The 20,473-nt window shown below is 45.7% G+C and overlaps 1 protein-coding gene across 3 annotated transcripts in view; it reads right to left on the bottom strand.

Annotated features, from left to right (window-relative positions):
- LOC127043008 (uncharacterized) overlaps positions 1-8,788 on the bottom strand; it is a 57,017-nt gene extending 48,229 nt beyond the window's left edge. For all 3 annotated transcript variants that reach the window (XM_050936669.1, XM_050936665.1, XM_050936664.1), the window contains exon 1: positions 8,706-8,788. The gene's annotated coding sequence lies outside the window, so the exon portion shown is untranslated. The remainder of the gene's footprint in view (positions 1-8,705) is intronic.
- Positions 8,789-20,473: the final 11,685 nt, after the last annotated feature.

Genomic DNA, 20,473 nt, shown 5'->3' on the forward strand with positions numbered 1-20,473 from the left:
AAAGATCCGAGGACTGGAGATGCAGGTGGAAACTCTGGTTGAGTTTACAAGGGGGTTCGAGCAGATGGTGGAGGAAAGACATGAGGAGGCTGAAGGGGTAAGCTTAGACTTGCAGATGGAAGCAGGACCTAAGAATTCTGAGGAGAAACTACTGGGTGAGGAAAGTGGATGGTGGAAGCATGCGACTAAGAGAACCAGGCAGAGGAAAAGACGGGCTAGTGAAGGAGAAATAGAACTCAGGAACAGATTTGCAGAGTTGGAAAATGAAGAAGGGGCACAACAGGTGGTCGCTGAAGGAGAGAGGGCAAGGAAAAAGAGAAGTGCTGATAGTCCTACAAGAGGAGGGGAGGAGTCAATGGAGACAACACCAAATATGAGCCCCAGAAGGATACGGGAAGGGTTGCAGAGGATTGCAAGGGTGAACAGGAATCAGGAGGACTTGCAGCCAGTGGGAGCAGGGGATAGACTGGAGAATCACACTGTCACCAAGAAAGGCAGATCTATGTGATTGGGGATTCCTTACTGAGAAGAATAGACAGGCCTGTAACTAGAGCTGATCCAGAGAACAGAAGGGTGTGCTGTCTGCCGGGTGCTAAGATACGGGATGGGGACCTGAGGCTGAAAAGGATCCTAACAAGAGCAGAGAAGAATCCGTTGATTGTCCTTCATGTGGGAACGAATGATACGGCTAGATTCTCGCTGGAACGTATCAAGGGAGACTATGCCAGACTGGGAAAGACGCTTAAGGAAATCGAGGCTCAGGTGATCTTCAGTGGGATTCTGCTGGTTCCAGAGAAGGGCAACAAAGGTGTGACAAGATTATGGTGATCAACAGATGGCTCAGGCAGTGGTGCTATAAGGAGGGCTTTGGGATGTATGGCCACTGGGAAGCATTTATGGACAGAAGACTGTTCTCTGGGGATGGACTTCACCTGAGTAAGGAGGGAAATAGACTTCTAGGATGGAGGCTCGCCCAACTGATTAAGAGAGCTTTAAACTAGGAATTTGGGGGAGTTGGTTGGGAGATATCCAGGTAATCTCCACACCGGAATTTAGCCTTGAGAGGGAAGAAAACAAAGTAAGAGAGGATACAGCCGTGGACAGAAAAATTGACATAAGGAGGAAGGGTAGTGTAGATACCAGTCTAATAGGTGATGCTGGTGTTAGAATGTCTGTGCCTAACAGGGTAAACATGTCAGTGAAGCCAAACGGCAAAAATTAAGATGTCTGTACACTAATGCGAGGAACCTAGGTAACAAAATGGAGGAACTAGAGCTACTGGTGCAGGAAGTGAAACCGGATATTATAGGGATAACAGAAACATGGTGGAATAGTACTCATGACTGGACTACAGGTATTGAAGACTATGTGCTGTTTAGGAAAGACAGAAATAAAGGCAAAGGTGGTGGAGTAGCATTGTATATCAATGATGAGGTTAACTGTGAAGAAATAAGAAGTGATGGAATGGATAAGACAGAGTCTGTCTGGGCAAAAATCACACTGGGAAAGAAAGCTACTAGAGCCTCCCCCGAGATAGTGCTTGGGGTGTGCTACAGACCGCCGGGATCTGATTTGGATATGGATAAAGACCTTTTTAATGTTTTTAATGAAGTAAACACTAATGGGAATTGTGTGATCATGGGAGACTTCAACTTCCCGGATATAGACTGGAATGCTAGTAACAATAATAGGGCTCAGATTTTTCTAGATGTGATAGCTGATGGATTTCTTTACCAAGTAGTTGAAAAACCAACAAAAGGGGATGCCATTTTATATTTGGTTTTGGTGAGTAGTGAGGACCTCACAGAAGAAATGGTTGTAGGGGACAACCTTGGTTCGAGTGATCATGAGCTAATTCAGTTCAAACTAGATGGAAGGATAAACAAAAATAGATCTGGGACTAGGGTTTGTGACTTCAAAAGGGCTAACTTTAAAGAATTAAGGAAATTAATTAGGGAAGTGGATTGGACTGAAGAACTTGTGGATCTAAAGGCGGAGGAGGCCTGGAATTACTTTAGGTAGAAGCCTGCATCCCAAGAAAGGGGAAAAAAAACATAGGCAGGAGTTGCAGACCAAGCTGGATAAGCAAGCATCTCAGAGAGGTGATTAAGAAAAAGCAGAAAGCCTACAAGGAGTGGAAGATGGGCGGGATTAGCAAGGAAAGCTACCTTAGTGAGGTCAGAACATATAGGGATAAAGTGAGAAAGGCTAAAAGCCATGTAGAGTTGGACATTGCAAAGGGAATTAAAACCAATAGTAAAAGGTTCTATGGCCATATAAATAGGAAGAAAACAAAGAAAGAAGAAGTTGGACCGCTAAACACTGAGGATGGAAAGGAGGTTAAGGATAACCTAGGCATGGCCCAATATCTAAATAAGTACTTTGCCTCAGTCTTTAAAAAGGCTAATGAGGAGCTTAGGGATAATGGAAGGATGACAAATGGGAATGAGGATATGGAGGTGGATATTACCACATCTGAGGTAGAAGCCAAACTTGAACAGCTTAATGGGACAAAATCAGAGGGCCCAGATAATCTTCACCCAAGAATATTAAAGGAACTGGCACATGAAATTGCAAGCCCATTAGCAAGAATTTTTAATGAATCAGTAAACTCAGGGGTTTTACCGTACGACTGGAGAAATGATAACATAGTTCCTATTTTTAAGAAAGGGAAAAAAAGTGATCCGAGTAACTATAGGTCTGTTAGTTTGACATCTGTAGTATGTAAGGTCTTGGAAAAAATTTGAAGGAGAAAGTAGTTAAGGACATTGAGGTCAATGGTAACTGGGACAAATTACAACATGGTTTTACAAAAGGTAGATCGTGCCAAACCAACCTGATATCCTCCTTTGAGAAGGTAATAGATTATTTAGACAAAGGAAATGCAGTAGATCTAATTTACCTCGATTTCAGTAAGGCATTTGACACGGTTCCATATGGGGAATTATTAGTTAAATTGGAAAAGATGGGGATCAATATGAAAATTGAAAGGTGGATAAGGAACTGGTTAAAGGGGAGACTATAACGGGTCGTACTGAAGGGTGAACTGTCAGGCTGGAAGGAGGTTACTAGTGGAGTTCCTCAGGGATCAGTTTTGGGACCAATCTTATTTAACCTTTTTATTACTGACCTTGGCACAAAAAGCGGGAATGTGCTAATAAAGTTTGCGGATGACACAAAGCTGGGAGGTATTGCTAACACAGAGAAGGACCGGGATATCATACTGGAAGATCTGGATGACCTTGTAAACTGGAGTAATAGTAATAGGATGAAATTTAATAGTGAAAAGTGCAAGGTCATGCATTTAGGGATTAATAATAAGAATTTTAGTTATAAATTGGGGACACATCAGTTGGAAGTAACAGAGGAGGAGAAGGATGTTGGAGTGTTGGTTGATCACAGGATGACTATGGCCCATGTGATATGGCCGTTAAAAAAACTAATGCAGTTTTAGGATGCATCAGGCGAGGTATTTCCAGCAAAGATAAGGAGGTGTTAGTACTGTTATATAAGGCGCTGGTGAGACCTCATCTGGAATACTGTGTGCAGTTCTGGTCTCCCATGTTTAAGAAGGATGAATTCAAACTGGAACAGGTTCAGAGACGGGCTACTAGGATGATCCGAGGAATGGAAAACCTGTCCTATGAAAGGAGACTCAAAGAGTTTGGCTTGTTTAGCCTAACCAAAAGAAGGTTGAGGGAGGATATGCTTGCTCTTTATAAATATATCAGAGGGATTAATATTAGGGAGGGAGAGGAATTATTTAAGCTTAGTACCAATGTGGAAACAAGAATAAATGGGTATAAACTGGACACTAGGAAGTTTAGACTTGAAATTAGACGAAGGTTTCTAACCATTAGAGGAGTGAAGTTCTGGAACTGCCTTCCAAGGGGAGTAGTGGGGGCAAAACTTATCTGGCTTTAAGACTAAGCTTGATAAGTTTATGGAAGGGATGGTATGATGGGATAGCCTAATTTTAGCAATTAATTTTGGCAATTGATCTTTGATTATCAGCAGGTAAATATGCCCAGTGGTCTGTGATGGGATGTTATATGGGATGGGATCTGAGTTACTGCAGAGAATTCTTTCCTGGGTGCTGGCTGGTGAGTCTTGCCCACATGCTCAGGGTTTAGCTGACTGCCATATTTGGGGTCGGGAAGGAATTTTCCTCTGGGGCAGATTGGCAGAGACCCTGGTGGTTTTTTGCCTTCCTCTGCAGCATGGGGCATGGGTCACTTGCTGGAGGATTCTCTGCAGCCTGAGGTCTTCAAACCACAATCTGAAGACTTCAACAACTCAGACATAGGTTAGGGGTTTGTTATAGAAGTGGATGGGTAGGATTCTGTTGCCTGCTTTGTGCAGGAGGTCAGACTAAATGATCATAATGGTCCCTTCTGACCTTAAAGTCTATGAGTCTATGCTCCTGCGTGTGAGTCCCTCTCCCAAAGACCTTACTTTCCAGGAACAGTAGATTTTCTGTTGAATGTGCTAATAGGTCCTGATCCAAGCCCACAGAAGTTAAACAGAAAACTCCCGTTGACTTCAGTGACTTTGGATCAAGCCTCTTGTGAACATTTTACTGGAAGAGCTTAGTAAATGCCACTAGATTATTTTAAATGACTAATCGTGGCTTAGAATAGCAATAATCTCATCAAAATTGTCCCTTGCCAGCAGTTTCTTATGTTTTGTACTGCCTTTGGGTACTTTACATCAACAGTGCTCATTAGCTACCCCATGGCCAACAGTAGCTGCTAACGTGATTTTAAATTTAAATCACTGTGCAATTAAACAAAAAGTCTAGCTAGAATCTGTCTGAAGCTGTTGGGACATCATGGTTAATGCACAAACTACCACTCATTTTCCATAAATAGTAAATTCTGCAAGTCTCGAGACTACAGTAATTAATATATTTACCCACACAGTAAAATTTTGCTTTTAGATGCATTTGCAAACCTCTTGCATGCTTAAAAAACACACACACAATCCCTTCTTTCTCCTTCTCTCCCCCCCCCCTCAAATATACTAAAGGACAAAAATTGAGAGAATATAATCAATCATGACAAAAAGCAAATTCCAGAAAGCTGCAAATATCTTTTAAATAAAGATAGATATGGAGAGGAAGTGGGTGAAGATAACAGGCTGAAAGATCATCTGTTTAACATATTACAATTGAAGAGAAAAGTTGCTCCTGTACCACTTCACAAAGGAATATAATGAAAATGTAAATAAGTTAAAGTACAAACTTTTAGTCCTCATGCTACTTTGTATTAAGGGGAAAAAATATGCATTTACTCCAGAAAAGATGACATCAGTAGAATACAGCAGCAAAAAGTTTTTCCAAAGTCTAGTGAGGGAGAAGAAGGATGCAGCCTTACCAACCCCAAGTGTTCAAAAACCATGCTGTCATAAACAGATAGCTAAGGATTAATGTCTCTTTCACCTGAAAAAAAAAAAGTAACCTGAAGCACCTGACCAGAGGACCAATCAGGAAACAGGATTTTTTCAACTCTGGGTGGAGGGAAGTTTGTGTGTGAGTCCTTTGTTCTTGGTCTTCTGCCTGTATGCTCTCTCGGCTATGAGGGGATTTCTATTTCTTGCTTTCTAATCTTCTGTTTCCCAGTTGTAAGTACAAAGGATCAGCTAGGGATTTATATGTTTTTTTTTTTTTGTATTTACATGTCTATAGTTGCTGGAGTGCTTTGAATTGTATTCTTTTTGAATAAGGCTGTTTATTCAATATTCTTTTAAGTAATTGACCCTGTATTTGTCACCTTAATACAGAGAGACCATTTTTATGTATTTTTCTTTCTTTTTATATAAAGCTTTCTTTTAAGACCTGTTGGAGTTTTTCTTTAGTGGGGAACTCTAGGGAATTGAGTCTGCAGCTCACCAGGGAATTGGTGGGAGGAAGAAGTCAGGGGGAAATCGGTGTGTGTTAGATTTACTAGCCTGACTTTGCATTCCCTCTGGGTGAAGAGGGAAGTGCTTGTGTTTCCCGGCTGGAAACAGGGGAGAGTGGAATCCCTCTGCTTAGATTCACGGAGGTTGCTTCTGTGTATCTCTCCAGGAACACCTGGAGGGGGGAAGGGAAAAGATTTATTTCCCTTTGTTGTGAGACTCAAGGGATTTGGGTCTTGGGGTCCCCAGGGAAGGTTTTTGTGAGGACCAGAGTGCCCCAAAAACACTCTAATTTTTTGGGTGATGGCAGCTTTACCAGGTCCAAGCTGGTAACTAAGCTTGGAGGTTTGCATGCTAACCCCCATATTTTGGACGCTAAGGTCCAAATCTGGGACTAGGTTATGATACATGCTTCAGTCCCTCTAAAATCATAAGATTAGTTTTCAAATAATGAGATTTGAAAAAATTATAGACTTGATATTCTTGTTATTTGCCTTCTGGTTATTGGGCCTTTCGGATTAACATTTTCAAGCTTTTCTCCACAATCATGAGAACTACAAACTCACTTAAAAAAAAGGGCAAGCACATAATCACATTCTCATATAGTCATCTGATGCCAGGAGCTGGGCTTTAAGAAGAACATGAAATATTGTGACACTTGTCTTAAAATCACAAGAATTGGCAACCCTGACAGCGAGCCTGTATAATTGAAGATTAATTCTTCCAGATAAGAGTGATTAGGAAAGTGGAGAGATGTCCACCATTTGGAATCACTGATGAAGCGTACAAAACACCTTCTTCCCCTTTGCATTTCCCCGGGGTGTACCATCTTCACTGTGTTTCTCCCTCATGTCCCAATTTTGCAAACATGTAGGCACGTGTGTAACTTTATTTGCAGAACCAGAGCCTTAGATTGTAAGATCTTCAGGATATAGATTGCTCATATTTTGTATATACTGTACAGAACTAAGCAGCTGGTAAAAATGGGGGATAGAAGCCTCCTTCCACCATCCTCTCCAGTAACTGGCAGAAGAAGAGGCCTGCTGGTGGTATAAGAAAATTGAGCCTTAGCTGGACGGAACCTTCCTCAACTCTCTGTGTAATGGAGATAGATGCACAGCTGAGCTCAAGGTTAACCTTGGACAAGTCACCTTTAAAAATAAATTGCTTAGCCTCTGTTCTGACTTCTGCAACAGGTTGGTTGATTTGGAAGAAAGTAGGCCTGCTGCATAAGACCACAAAGAAAAATACCATGTAGGCCCAGGAGTGGCAGAGGAGCTTGGGCCAAAATGGGCAAAATGAGAACACATACAGCTGTGGGACACTTATTTGAAAAAGCGTGCCCTCATCCTGGGTACCTCTGTTTTGGGCTAGGTTTCTTGGTTTCTTAAATTGGCCACACAAAAATGGAGGCACCCCAAATTGGTTGGCACTTTGCAAATATCTCCAGCTCCTGTATGCTGCACTTTAGAATGCTGAGCTCTACAGAGATAGTGAGTGGGAGGTGGGGGCAATCTTTTCCCTTCCCACACACACACACACACACACACACACAGGTCACCAGTCTGCGGAGTGCCCTGTGGTGTGTCCAAGGGAAAGGGAAAACTATGGCACAGGTGGCTGGCCTTTCCATGGCTTCTGTGACATTTTCCACTTCAGCCCCAGGGTGGTGGGCATGAGCAGTCAGTCAGTGGGGCCCCTGGAGTTCTGAGCCACCATGGGCAGCAGGGGCCCAGCAGCTCCCAGCCATTACAGGGGGGATCTTGCAGCTCCAAGCTGCCAGGAACAATGGGGGTCAGCTGCCAGCCCTGGAGCGTCAAGCCAAGGCCTCACTGCTCCGAGCCATCATGGGCAGCTGGGGAACCCTGGAGCTCCCAGCTACCACAGATGACAGAAGGACCCAGCAGCTCCCAGCCATAGTGTTGGTGAGTGTTGGACCCCACCCCACCCAATGGCTGAGCCCCATTTTGTCATTGTTATTTTTAGTAAAAGTTAGGAACAAGTCAGGGCTTCTGTCCATTTGTGTCAAATATCAGAGGGGTAACCATGTTAGTCTGGGTCTTTAAAAGCAGCAAAGAGTCCTGTGGCACCTTATAGACTAACAGACGTTTTGGAGCATGAGCTGTTGTGAGTGAATACCCACTTCATGGGATGCATGTGTTCATTTGTGTTTGTTGCCTGGGCCCTGCCTGTGACTTGTATTAAAAAGTAACCATGACAAGATCTTAAGCCTAGCCAAGATGGTCAGAGTGTCCCTAAGCCTCTGTGCATCTGTTCTGTTCATTCCCTCTGGGGCGCTCAGCATTGGCCACTGTTGGCCCACAGGACCCTGGGCCAGCTGGCCCTTTAGTCTGACCCAGCCTGGCCGTACCCATGTTCTTGTGGGGGAGCCCTGGGCTGGTCTGAGGGGGCAGCAACAGCAGGCCCACTCTTCGCAATAAAGGCCAGTCCCCCGCACTCCCAGCGTGGGGTAATTCTAGACAAATCATATTTTACAATTACAGCCGCTCCTCCCAGCCCCTCCCCTGCTCCGCGGCGAGCGGGCGGCCGCTTGCCCAAAAGGAGGGACGCGCAGCCCCAGGCGCCACCTTGCGGCTAGTCTGTGACTGTGACCCGGGGAGTCTTTGCAAAGCACAGTGCTGCACCCCCGCCTCCAGCCAGCTCCGGAGCGAGCAGCCCCAGCACCCCGGCCCGAGGGGGCTGCCGTGTAGCGGGCCAGCCGGGCGCGGGGTGGCTCCTTCTCGAGCCCCCGCCCGCTTCTGGCCCCTGACACAGGCTAGGCCGAGGCGGCGCATCCCTGCACCTACCTGCAGGGAGAAGACGCGCTGGGCGCTGGTGCCTGACGCCCGCTGCGGCTCAGCCCGGCCCGCAAACCCGCCGTGGGACGCCAGCAGCAGCCGCAGGGCGCGCCCCGTGCTCCGCGCCCCGCTGCGCCCCCCAGGCATTGCCCGGCGTTGCTAGCCGACGCAGGCAGGGAGCGACCCGCAGGGAGCCGCAGCTCTTCCTAAAGGACGGAGCAGGCTGGGACCTGCCTCGGGCCGGCGGCCGTGGCTGCAGCAGCCCCCCACCCCCACCCCAGGCCACGGGCACGGTCAGGGCTGCGTTTACCAGGCTGCCCTGCTATTGCGCTGAAGGGGAAGGGGAGGGTGTTTGAAGCAAGAACCCCCTGCGTGGAGATGGCCGATTTCCAAGTGCAGCTGGTTTGTTTTGTTGACACGCTTGTAAGGGTTTTTCAAACAGACACTCCTGGAGTGCTAGTGATACCACGGGGTGGGGGTACGAATGTGGCTACACTATAGCTGAGCTCGACCTCCAGGTGCTGGCCACGATTTTCAAAAGCGATTAGCAATGTTGGGTGTTTCCCTTTTTTGGGTCCCCAATTTAAACTGCTTCAAAGGGGCATCTCCCCCTCCCTGTGAGTGAGTGCTCGGCAGTTTCTGAAATTCAGTTTGGGGTGTCTCCAATTGCTACCAGCCTGTGGCACGCTAGGTGTCCATGTAGCTCCTGCTGTCATGCACTGAAAGTTCTCATGCGCTTTGATCTACTCCCTTTTCAAAGTAAGGTAGAACAAAATACACTAGCCCACTTTTAGTTTTCTTATGACTGGCTGCCCCTCCCTCCCGCTGCACCCCCTTTTATAGCTTTGGCGGGGGACTCTTTTGTCTCTATTGGGCCCCACCCCTCCTAAATGGAAAAGTACCAGATTTAAGATGGCTTTCATTATCAGGTGATGTGGTCACATGTCACTCTAAGACCCACTCCCCAGTCTCCATTCCCCATGGGCTGGCCCACACATACACAGGAAGGCTTTCAAGTAACTAAGGCCATTTACTTAATATGTTTACATCAGTGATACAAGTTTATATCTTATTCTCCTAAATCCAGATATAGAACTAATAAATGCAAACAAATAGGATGAACACACTTCATAGATTATAAGCTTTCTAATGACTCCATACAAGGAGCACTTAGCATAAAGCATATTCCAGTTATGTCATAGTCATAAGTATATTTCCATAAAGCATATGGAGTGTAACGTCACAGAGATAATGGTGGTAGTATCATGGAGTGCTGAGAAGAAATGCCTAACATTATGCAGCAGTGACTCCTTTGGCAGAGTAAGGAATGGTACTGCCAAGCTTCAAAGGACATCCTGTCTGATCCAAATGGACAGCTATCATGTGGAGCTGACAAGGTTAAAATGTGGGAAATGGGGTAAGAAACTTGCTGTGACAAAGTTGCAAAGGGGAGGGAGGAAGAGAAGCTGAGGTTATCTTAGGTCAGTGGTTCTTAACCTTTACTGCAGCCTTTTGGTTCGCAAAATATGTTCTCTCACCCCTTATCAAAAATCAAAATATGTTCTCATACCCCTTAAACCTAAAAAATATGTTCTCACAGCCCTTAAACCTAGATATATATTACAGTTATCATTAAAAAATGTATAACGTTAATAAATACATAGGTTTGATGAAACAAAGTAGTTGTACTTATGTGCCTGTGCTTAATTTGTGTTTTCAATATTTACCCTCTAAAAAAATCTGGTATGTCTTGCACTCCCAGAAAGGACATCTTGCACCCCCCCAAGGGGTGCATGCTCCCCAGGTTAAAAACCACTGTCTTAGATGTTTGGAACGTGGAAGTGAAGAAAGCTGTAGGCTGACAGCAAGCCCCTAATATTACCTAGGTCCTTCTTACCACTAAGAACACATTACCTTTCACCTGCAGAAAATTAAGTGAATATATTTTATTAATCAATGAAATGTTTTGAAGTGACTGAGTAATCAGGGGCAGCAGAACCAGGGGACTGTGGGAGCTAGCACCCTCCCGCCCGGAAATACTGTGGGGGGCTGATCTACATTAATTCCACCCCTGTCAATCATTCTTAAATGAGGTTTTTTCACATGGTTAGGGCTCCATGGCTGCTGGGAGTAGAGGTCACAGCAGGGCCCTGAGAGCTGTCACAGCATCTGGGGTTGGGCCAGAGACCAGGTAGAAACCAGGGTGATCAGAACAGGGCTGGGTATAGCAAGCCCAGGAGCAAGATATGAACTGCCACCACTGGCTTCCCAGCCTGGAGCCAGCTGCCCCTCTCTGCCAAATTTCAATAGCTTCCCTCCTTTCCCACCCCACTCCTATTCCTGATAGTGACACTCCAAACTCCCCTCACCCCCAGCCCATGACTGCCCCCACACCCTATACAGAGCACCCACTGTGGCTTCTCGTGACTTCTCCTTACTTGTCTCCCTCTCCCAGTGCTTAGTATGGTGCTTAGCATGTTTAAGTTTCACTATGCACCTCTGCTCCCTGCAGTCCAAGTGAGCTTTTGCAGCCTCTGTGAACAATGTCCTCTCCTATGCAGAGACATTTCTGCTGTGGCCATTTTTTTCCCTCAGGTTTTTCTCACTCCCTCTCCATCAGTAAAGCCATAGGGAAAATCATACTGAGTTGCATTACATAATTAATGCAAGTTAAACATTGGCATTTTCCATTAAAATCCTTCTGTCAAGGTATAATTATAAGACTCTATGAATTCCTTGTTTTATATAGATGTGAATTTTAATTAAAACTTTAAACTGAGTTGCTTTACACAATTACTTGGTAAACTTGATAAATAGATGCAATCACAGTACTCTGGATTTTTAAATTGTTTTTATTTATTTTTGTCATGAGCTTTCACGAGTTTTAAGTGACACTTAGGGAAGGATGAGGTGCCACAAATGGCTGAGCAGGACTTGTTCCTGAGCATCGTGCTTTTTCAAGGCAATGACTACAGCCCGACAACTGGTCAGTCTGCTAAATGTAGTAGCCTGCTGTACACTCTAGCCGAGGAGTTGGAAGACCTGTGTTCAAATCGCTACTCTTTTCTTCTGTGACCTTGAGCAAGTCATTAAGGCCCAGATCCTCAAAGGCATCTAACTTCCATGAAAGTTAGGAGCCTAAATACCTCTCTGTGTCTCAGTTCCCTATCTGTAAAATAGGAGGTAATAGCACTTCTCTACCTCACAGGGATGTTGTGAGGATAAATACGTTAATTGTGAGGTGTTCAAATACTAAGGTGATGGGAGCCACATAAGTATCACTGATATGTAGACACACTCCATTGGCATGTGTCATAAAACCCTGCCTTCCCTTATTCCCCCAATCCTGAGTGGGATCCCTTTCAGAGGTGACCTAAAATAATAAATATTTCAGAATAATTAACGGTGACATTTGCCCTTGTACAAAGGTCCAACACAAGGACCGTGCATTGCTTACGTCCCATGTAAGCCTTGTTTTGAGGCTATAGGTATGATTTAATTGGTGCATAGCCAATGTTGCTGACTCTTGAGATTTTATCACGAGTCTTGCAATAGTTGTTGTTTTTCTTAAAACTCAAGCTCCTGGAGTTATGTGATTATATGAGTAGCTCTTTTTTTTAAAAAATATCTTTATAAGTAATGCAGTTGCAGACAAAAGCTTGAAAATATGAAACCCTAAAAGCTCAAAAACCAGAAGGCAAGTAATAGAAAGAATCCATTGTTGTTTGTCAGTTTTAAAAATCACGATTTTTAAGCCAATCTCAGTTTTTGGAGGGACATGACTCATGTTTTTTTGAATGCTCAGTCATGGCAACACCGTATAGGCTTGGTGCTGGACTGTTGGCAAAGGGTGATTCACCCTAAAAAAACCCCATGTGTTCATTAAAAGTCAAGCCTGCTTCCCTTGAGTCACCAAAACTCCCATTAGCTCTGCAAAGAGAGCCTGAACCTGATGTACGTGTGCACATTCAGGATCCTGAAGACTTGCAAACAAACAGGAGCCTGGACAGCTTGTTGACTGGCAGTGGAATCCAGAACTTCCAGTTACTGGATTACTGAGTCAAATCTGGCTCTGGTGGCTAAAGGCAACTTCCCTTTAATGGTGCTGGCCTGTAGGCAATGAGTTACGGGGCTCTTTCAGTTCCTAGTGAATAGGTGGCTACACCACTCTTTGTAATTTCAAAAGAGGTGGCAGGGAGTGAACTGCCTTCCCTGTTTATGTGGAACATGAGGGAGGACATTGTGACGCTTAGGCAGACTGCTATCCATGCATGACTTGTTATGTGGCTACACACAGGTCTTCACATTACAGTGCTGTGAGTTGAGCACCTTTAATTATAAGTGAATTTAGCTTCCATGAAAAATGAGTGAAGTCAACAAGTGTCTTGTTTTTAATTAAAAACAGCTGGTAATTTTTCAGCTAAAGCAAAAAAAAAAGGTGATTAAGAAAACAAAAACAATTCTCTGCTCTTTTGCTCAGAAAATATAATTTATGCTTGTTATACTTAATCAATCAAAGCCCCAAATTAAAAGCAGAACTTGCATAGCCACCTAGGAGCATTTCGTACTGCGACTGCCCTATAAACTACGCGATCATTTACAATTTGCTTGTGATATTTTCCTAATGCGAATTCAGGCTGTATTAGTAAATGGTGAAAGACATCATCCAGCGGCAAAGCAAAGTTGGGTTTGTTAAAAATGAACATAAATATCACATCTGTGCCAATGGCTTCTTAGTACAAAGCACTGTTTACTCAAATAAAGCAAGCCCCATGAATTGGGCCGGCAGTATCTAGCTACCCAGCTGATCAAATAAGAGTTTTGTTTTTACAACCAGAACTGCATTTCCTTAACATCTGCTTGGATAGAGAAATGAAAGTGGAGACAAATCTGTTTTGTTGCACTGTTCTTTGGAAAAACCTTCAACCATGTGTGGTTCCAGTGAACAGGCTGTGATGAACTTTGTTTAGGAAAGGGAAATTAGAGATTGATGACTCAAAAAGGAAGCAAGAGAGTGCATCAAGTTTTATCAATCAATGCACCCAACTAATCACGCAAACAGTTTTTAGAGGGACACTGTCAACTTGTTGGGGTTTTGTAAGTTACTAAGTTAAAGTAATTTAATTTTCTGGTATGCTTTAAATATGTAGTCCAGGGGTAGGCAACCTATGGCACACATGCCAAAGGCGGCACACGAGGTGATTTTTGGTGGCACTCATGCTGCCTGGGTCCTGGCCACTGGTCCGGGGGGCTCTGCGTTTTAATTTAATTTTAAATGAAACTTCTTAAACTTTTTAACATCCTTATTTACTTTACATACAACAATAGTTTGGTTATATATTATTGACTTATAGAAAGAGACCTAAAACGTTAACCTTAAATCAGAGTGAATAAATGAACACTCGGCACAGCACTTCGGAAAGGCTGCCGACCCCTGATTTATCCTCATCAAAAAGAGATTACATTAAAATGACGATTTTGTTGGCTCCGTTTATATTTAGCGGCGTTAGCGGGTCAGGCCTGACTGCAGTACCATTAAACATATTCTGATAATGGGCAGGCATGGGCCAGGCCTTAGACATGCCACACTGTGATGGGCCTGGAGAGCTGGTAGCTGAGCACTAGCATGGGCAGTGTAAGCTACACGCTCACTGTACTTAGACTGTTGTTGGGAGATAGACTTAGTGCATGCCATACAGTGAGAAGCTGAGAACAGCAGATTCAGCACATAGTTCAGGCACCCAGAGCTATGACTGGGTTGGGGAGCTGAGGACAAACATGCTTGGTACTTGTCACATGCACACAGCATAGAGAGCAGTGGAGGGAAGTGAAACTGGCCAGGGCTGGTGAATGCCATTAACGCACCCCTCAGAAAATGGGGAGCTGACACAGGCAGTGCACGTCTAAGGCATACAATGCTGGGACAAGGGAGAAAGTTAAGAACGAGGAGCCAAGTGCATGCTAAAGACTCCAGATGTAGAGACTAGGGTGTGGAGCTGTAACCAGACTTTCTCAGTGACTGCCACGGACAAGTAGCATTGCAGGAAGATAACTAGCAAGCTTGGTGGATGGCAAGGGCATGCAGCTGTGAGACTAGGGTGACGGACTGAGACCAGGCAAACATGCTACGTGCCAAAGGCACACAGTGCCAGGATTGTGGATTAACTGAGACTGGCATGGTGCAGGCACACAAAGCTAAGTCCAGAGTGGAGTGCTAAAACCAGGAAATGCATGCCACAGACACACAGCATTAAGCCCAGTGTGCGGAGCTGAGAAGGGGCAGGCTAGTCCCTGGTATAATCACACATTGCAAGGCAAGAATTATGAGTGCAGAACAGGCTGGACTGGCACATAACAGGCACACAGAACAGTACCCACAGCCTGGGAGAGGAGAGCAGACCAGGCAGGCAGAGCTGTGAGACTTGGGCAGGGAGTTCTGACCAGGCTGGCTCAGTGCACAGCACAGACACACAGTAAACAGACTGGGGTGGGGAAATGCGCACAGGCAAGCTTGATGCACAGCACAAAAAGCAACTATTAAGATTTAAAAAACAGGCATATGCCATATGTACACAGCACTGCACAGGGAATAGGACAGGCACTCAGTAATGGGATCAGCTGAGGGGGAGCTGAGCGCAGGCAGACTTGTGGTCTATCACAGGCACACAGCATGAGGGCTGTGAACAGAAGATAAGAATGCACAGGCTTGCTGTATTCCAGAAGTGTCACAAACAGATAGTTAAGGGTTAATGCCTCTTTTACCTGTAAAGGGTTAAGAAGCTCAGTAAACCTGGCTGACACCTGACCAGAGGACCAATAAGGGGACAAGATATTTTCAAATCTTGGTGGAGGGAAGTCTTTGTTTGTGCTCTTTGTTTTGGGTGTTGTTCGCTGCGGGACCAGACATCAATTCAGGTTCTCCAGATCTTTCTGAATCTTCTCTCATGTTTCAAAATTGTAAGTAACAGCCAGGCAAGGCAGATTAGTTTTATTTTTGTTTTCTCAACTCGTAAATGGCCCTTTTTTGCTGAGAGGATTTTACCTCTGCTTGCTGTAATTTTGAACCTAAGGCTAGAGGGGGTTCCTCTGGGCTATAGGAATCTGATTACCCTGTAAAGTATTTTCCATCCTGATTTTACAGAGATGATTTTTTTTACTTTTCTTTCTTTAATTAAAAGCTTTCTTTTTAAGAATCTGATTGATTTTTCCTTGTTTTAAGATCCAAGGGGATTGGATCTGGACTCACCAAGGATTGGTGGGGGGAAATGAGGGGGAATGGTTAATTTCTCCTTGTTTTAAGATCCAAGGGGTTTGGCTCTGTGTTCACCAGGGAATTGGTGAAGTCCCTCAAGGCAACCCAGGGAGGGGAAAGTTTTGAGGGGACAGAAAGTGCTCCAGACACTGAAATTTCGGAATGGTGGCAGAGTTACCAGAGCTAAGCTAGTAATTAAGCTTAGAAGTGTCCATGCAGGTCCCCGCATTTGTACCCTAAAGTTCAGAGTGGGGAAGGAACCTTGATAAGAAGCATGCAGAGTTACAGCTAGGGTTGGGAGCTGAGGTTTCTTTGCTCCATACCACAGACGCACAGTGCTGACTGAGCTGGCTTGGTGCCTGGCCTTGGCACACAGAGCTATTAGCTGGGTGGGATGCTCAGAATGGACACATTGAGCGCATGCCACAATCAATTAGTGCAGATAGATACACAGGAGGCACTAAAACCAGGTCATCTGAGTGCATGGTACAAGTAAACTAAACTGAGTGTGGCCAGGGGAGCTGAGCACAGACAGACTCAGTTCATACCATGGAAAGCAAGTGCTGAGTCTGAAATGGGGAGCTGATAACAGGCGTGATTGGTGCATGGTATGGGCACACACAGCACAGTGCCCAGTTGTATGGAAAAAGGATGGGGAGTTGCACACAGACTGATTCAGGTACTCAGTAATGGGATCGGGTTGTTGACCTGAGAACTGACAGGTTTGGTGCATATCGCAGCACCCAGGAACTGCTGCCTGGGTAGAGGGGAGCTGAGAATGGGCATGTGTTAGATGTTGTTCCAGCTTCAATCATAGATCTGTATGTTATATACACACAGCACTATGACTGAGGCTGGGAACGAAGACGGGGGTTATTTGGTCCATGCTACAGCTGGGGCAGGCACTGAGAACAGGCTGGCTAGGTGCACGACATGCTCATCCAGAACTACTATCTGGAGCAGAAGACCTGAGAAAGACCAGACTTGGTGCATGCCGCAGGGACATACGGTTGATACACATAAGGGAGTCAAGAAATTGCCTAGGGAGGTTGTAGCCTCTCTGTCCCTAAAGGTTTTTTCCAGCGCAGGTTAGACAAACACATATCAAGAATGGTCTAGTTAGTCATGCCTTGAGTGCAGGAGCCTCGATTAGATGACTTGAGGATCCTTCCAGTCCTACTCTGTCATGGAATGGATAATTCAGTGCATGCTTGGTACGGGCTAAAGTGCCATCTGAGACTGGAGCAGATCAGTGCTCAGATAAGGCAGGCTCAGCGTATGACGCACGCATGCACGCACGCAGAGTTTGGCTGTTGAAGTGGGGAGATGAGCATGTGCATGTCACAGGTACACAGCACTGTGCGCAGACACACAGCAAACAGCCACAAAGCGCTAAGGTTGGGGCAAGGAGCTGAGGGAGAGCATGGCACAGGAACATAACCTGGAGCCTATGGAGGGACCCTGAAAACCAGCAAGCTCAGCGCATAGTAGTCACCAAACACCATAGCACAGTCACGTAAACAGTTTGGGGTGGGAAGATTAGAACAGAAAATCTCAATGCCTGGCACAGAGAGCAAGTGCTCAAACTGAAAAAAAAGGGGTTGAGAGACCAGGTGTGGTCAGTGTATGCTATAAGCCAGGGGTAGGCAATATATGGCCTGGGTGCCAAAGGCAGCATGCAAGCTGATTTTCAGTGGCACTCACACTGCCCGAGTCCTGGCCACTGGTCCGAGGGGGGGCTCTGCATTTTAATTTAATTTTGAATGAAGCTTCTTAAACATTTAAAAAAACCTTCTTTACTTTACATACAACAATAGTTTAGTTATATATTATAGCCTTATAGAAAGAGACCTTCTAAAAACATTAAAATGTATGACTGGCATGCGAAACCTTAAATTAGTGTGAATAAATGAAGACTCAGCACACCACTTCTGAAAGGTTGCCGCCCCCTGCTATAAGCGCACAGCATAACCCCCCCCCACCTTACAACTGGAGTCGATAGTGGGCGGGAGCTGAAAAGAGGTTGGTTTGGTCTGTGCCACAGACAGCCCATGCTGCGATTAGGCTGTGTAGCTGAGAATGGGCTGGCTTGGTGCCTGGCACAGCCAGGCAGAAGTGGTGTACATCACAGGCACCTTGTGGTGAGGCCAGAATAGGGTGCTGAGACTGGGTTTGTTTGCTCCATGACACATACACACAGTTTAGGCTTGGTCACGTAGCTGAGAACGGACAGGCTTGGTTCATAATACAGCCAGCAAGTGCTGAGACTGAAATGGGGCACAGAGACCTGGTATGGTCACTATTTGCTGTAGACCGGGGGTGGGGAGGGTGTGGAGGACCATTGGGGTGGGGTGGGGGGCATGGCTGGGGCCCAGACAAACTCCACAGGGAGCAGGGAGGGAGTGTCACCCAGCTCCACTCCTGGTTCCAGCTGTGGCCCCAGCCTAGGCACCTTTACCCCGTCCGTGTAGCCGTTCTCTCAGCTGGGGGGGGGGGAGGGTTGTGTTCAGAGATTGTGTGTGGGGGGCGCACCCCTGAACAGTTTGGGGACCATGCCTATAGACACACAACTCTGAGCTGGGCTGGTGATAATGGCCTGGCTTGGAGCATGGCACAGACATGCAGTGACGGGGAGCTGAGAATGGGCATGCTCAGGACTGGCAGCACAAAGGGGAGGTTTACAAAAGACCTGCAGCAACAAGTTTGGGCTAGAGCCTGGGCTCTGAATCCCTGCAAGGAGCAAGGTGGGTGGTGGTCATAGACCCAAGGCCCAAAAGTCTGGACTGCTCGCTTTAGCCCCCCCGGAGCACTAGTCAATTGCCCGTGCCTCTGAGACTTGCCACCATGGTTTTTTTTTACTCCCTATGCCCCAGCCTTGCCTGGCACAGGGAGTTAAACCCCTAACTCCACTTGAAGCCCATGCCTGAAGTTAGGCACGTAAGTCTGGTCAGCCCTTTCTTGCAACAGGCTAGTAGCGTCAACCTTTTCCCCATAGCCCACTGGTTCAGGCAGTCACCAAGTTTGTGGAAGACGGAGTGGTTAGGATACAGTGTTGTGATGGGACAGAATCGAGAATGGGCTGGCTCAGTAACGGGATGGGGAACTGAGACTGTGCAGGTGTGCGGCATGCCACGGGCACACCACATTACAACTGGGAATGGCTGCTGAGAACAGATGGGCTTGTCCTGTGCCACTGACATACTCTGTGCATGGGCATGGAGCATTGAGCACAGATGGGCAGAACAGGCTCAGGTCATACCATAGAAAGCAAGTGCTGAGAGCAAAATGGGGAGCAGAGAACTGGTGTGGTCATTATATGTTATAGACATACAGTCCTGAGTAGACAATTGGCTGGCTTAGTGCATGGCATGAACACTCAGTAACGGGAACGGGTAGGCTCGGTATGTATCACAGCCATATAGCTGTAGATCATGGGTTTGGGCAGGTTTCCTGCATGCTACAGATGCACAAAATTACGAGTGGGATGCATAAGAATGCCCATAATGAGTCAGTCCAGTGGACCATCTAGCTCAGTAACCTGTCTTCTGACACTGGCCAATGTCACGTGTTTCAGAGGGAAAGAATAGAACAAGGCAATGATTGAGTGATCCATACCATCTTCCAGGCTCTGCTTCTGGCATTCAGCTGTTTAGGGACACTCAGAGCATGCAGCTGTGTCCCTGACCATCTTGGTTTATAGTCATTGATGGATCTATTCTCCACAAACTTGTCTCATTCTTTTTTTAATCCAGTTATATTTTTGGCCTTCACAACTTCCCCTAGCAATGAGTTCCACAAGTTGACTGTGTGCTGTGTGAATAAATGATTCCTTAGATTTCTTTTAAACCTGCTATTAATTTCATCGGGTGACCCCTGGTTCCTGTGTTACATAAAGGGATAAATAACACTTCCCCTACACCAGTCATGATTTTCAAGACCTCTATCATATCCCCCTTCAGTCATCTCTTTTCTAAAATGTAACTCCCATCTTTTTAATCTCTCCTCAAATAGAAGCTGTTCCACACCCTTAATCATTTTTGTTGGGTGACTCTGTACATTTTCTAACTCTAATATATCTTTTTTGAGAGAATGCAACCAAAACTGAACCCAGTATTCAAGGTGTGGGCCTACCATGGATTTATATGGTGGCATGATCTTGTCTGTCCCTTTCCTAATAGTTCCTAACATTGTTAGCTTTTTTAACTGCCACTGAGCAGATGTTTTCAGATAACTATCTACAATGAAAATGGATGGACTTGGTCCTCGCTGTAGACACATCTTGCTGGGACTGGCCCATGTAGCTAATAATGGGCAGGTTCAGTGCACACCCCAGACACTCAATGCTGATATACACTGGGAAGCTGAGGTGAAAGCTCAGTGCATGGGGCTGATAACCAGCCCTGGCTGAGATGAGGCAGGCTCAGTGTAGGCCCAGAACAGGCAGGCTCAATGCATGGCCCAAACACATAGTGATGAGGTTTGGCTGTGGCATCTAGGAATGGGCATACTTGCTGCATGCCAGAGG

The sequence above is a fragment of the Gopherus flavomarginatus genome, chromosome 1, assembly GCF_025201925.1.
Source record: "Gopherus flavomarginatus isolate rGopFla2 chromosome 1, rGopFla2.mat.asm, whole genome shotgun sequence".
Lineage (NCBI taxonomy): Eukaryota > Metazoa > Chordata > Testudines > Testudinidae > Gopherus > Gopherus flavomarginatus.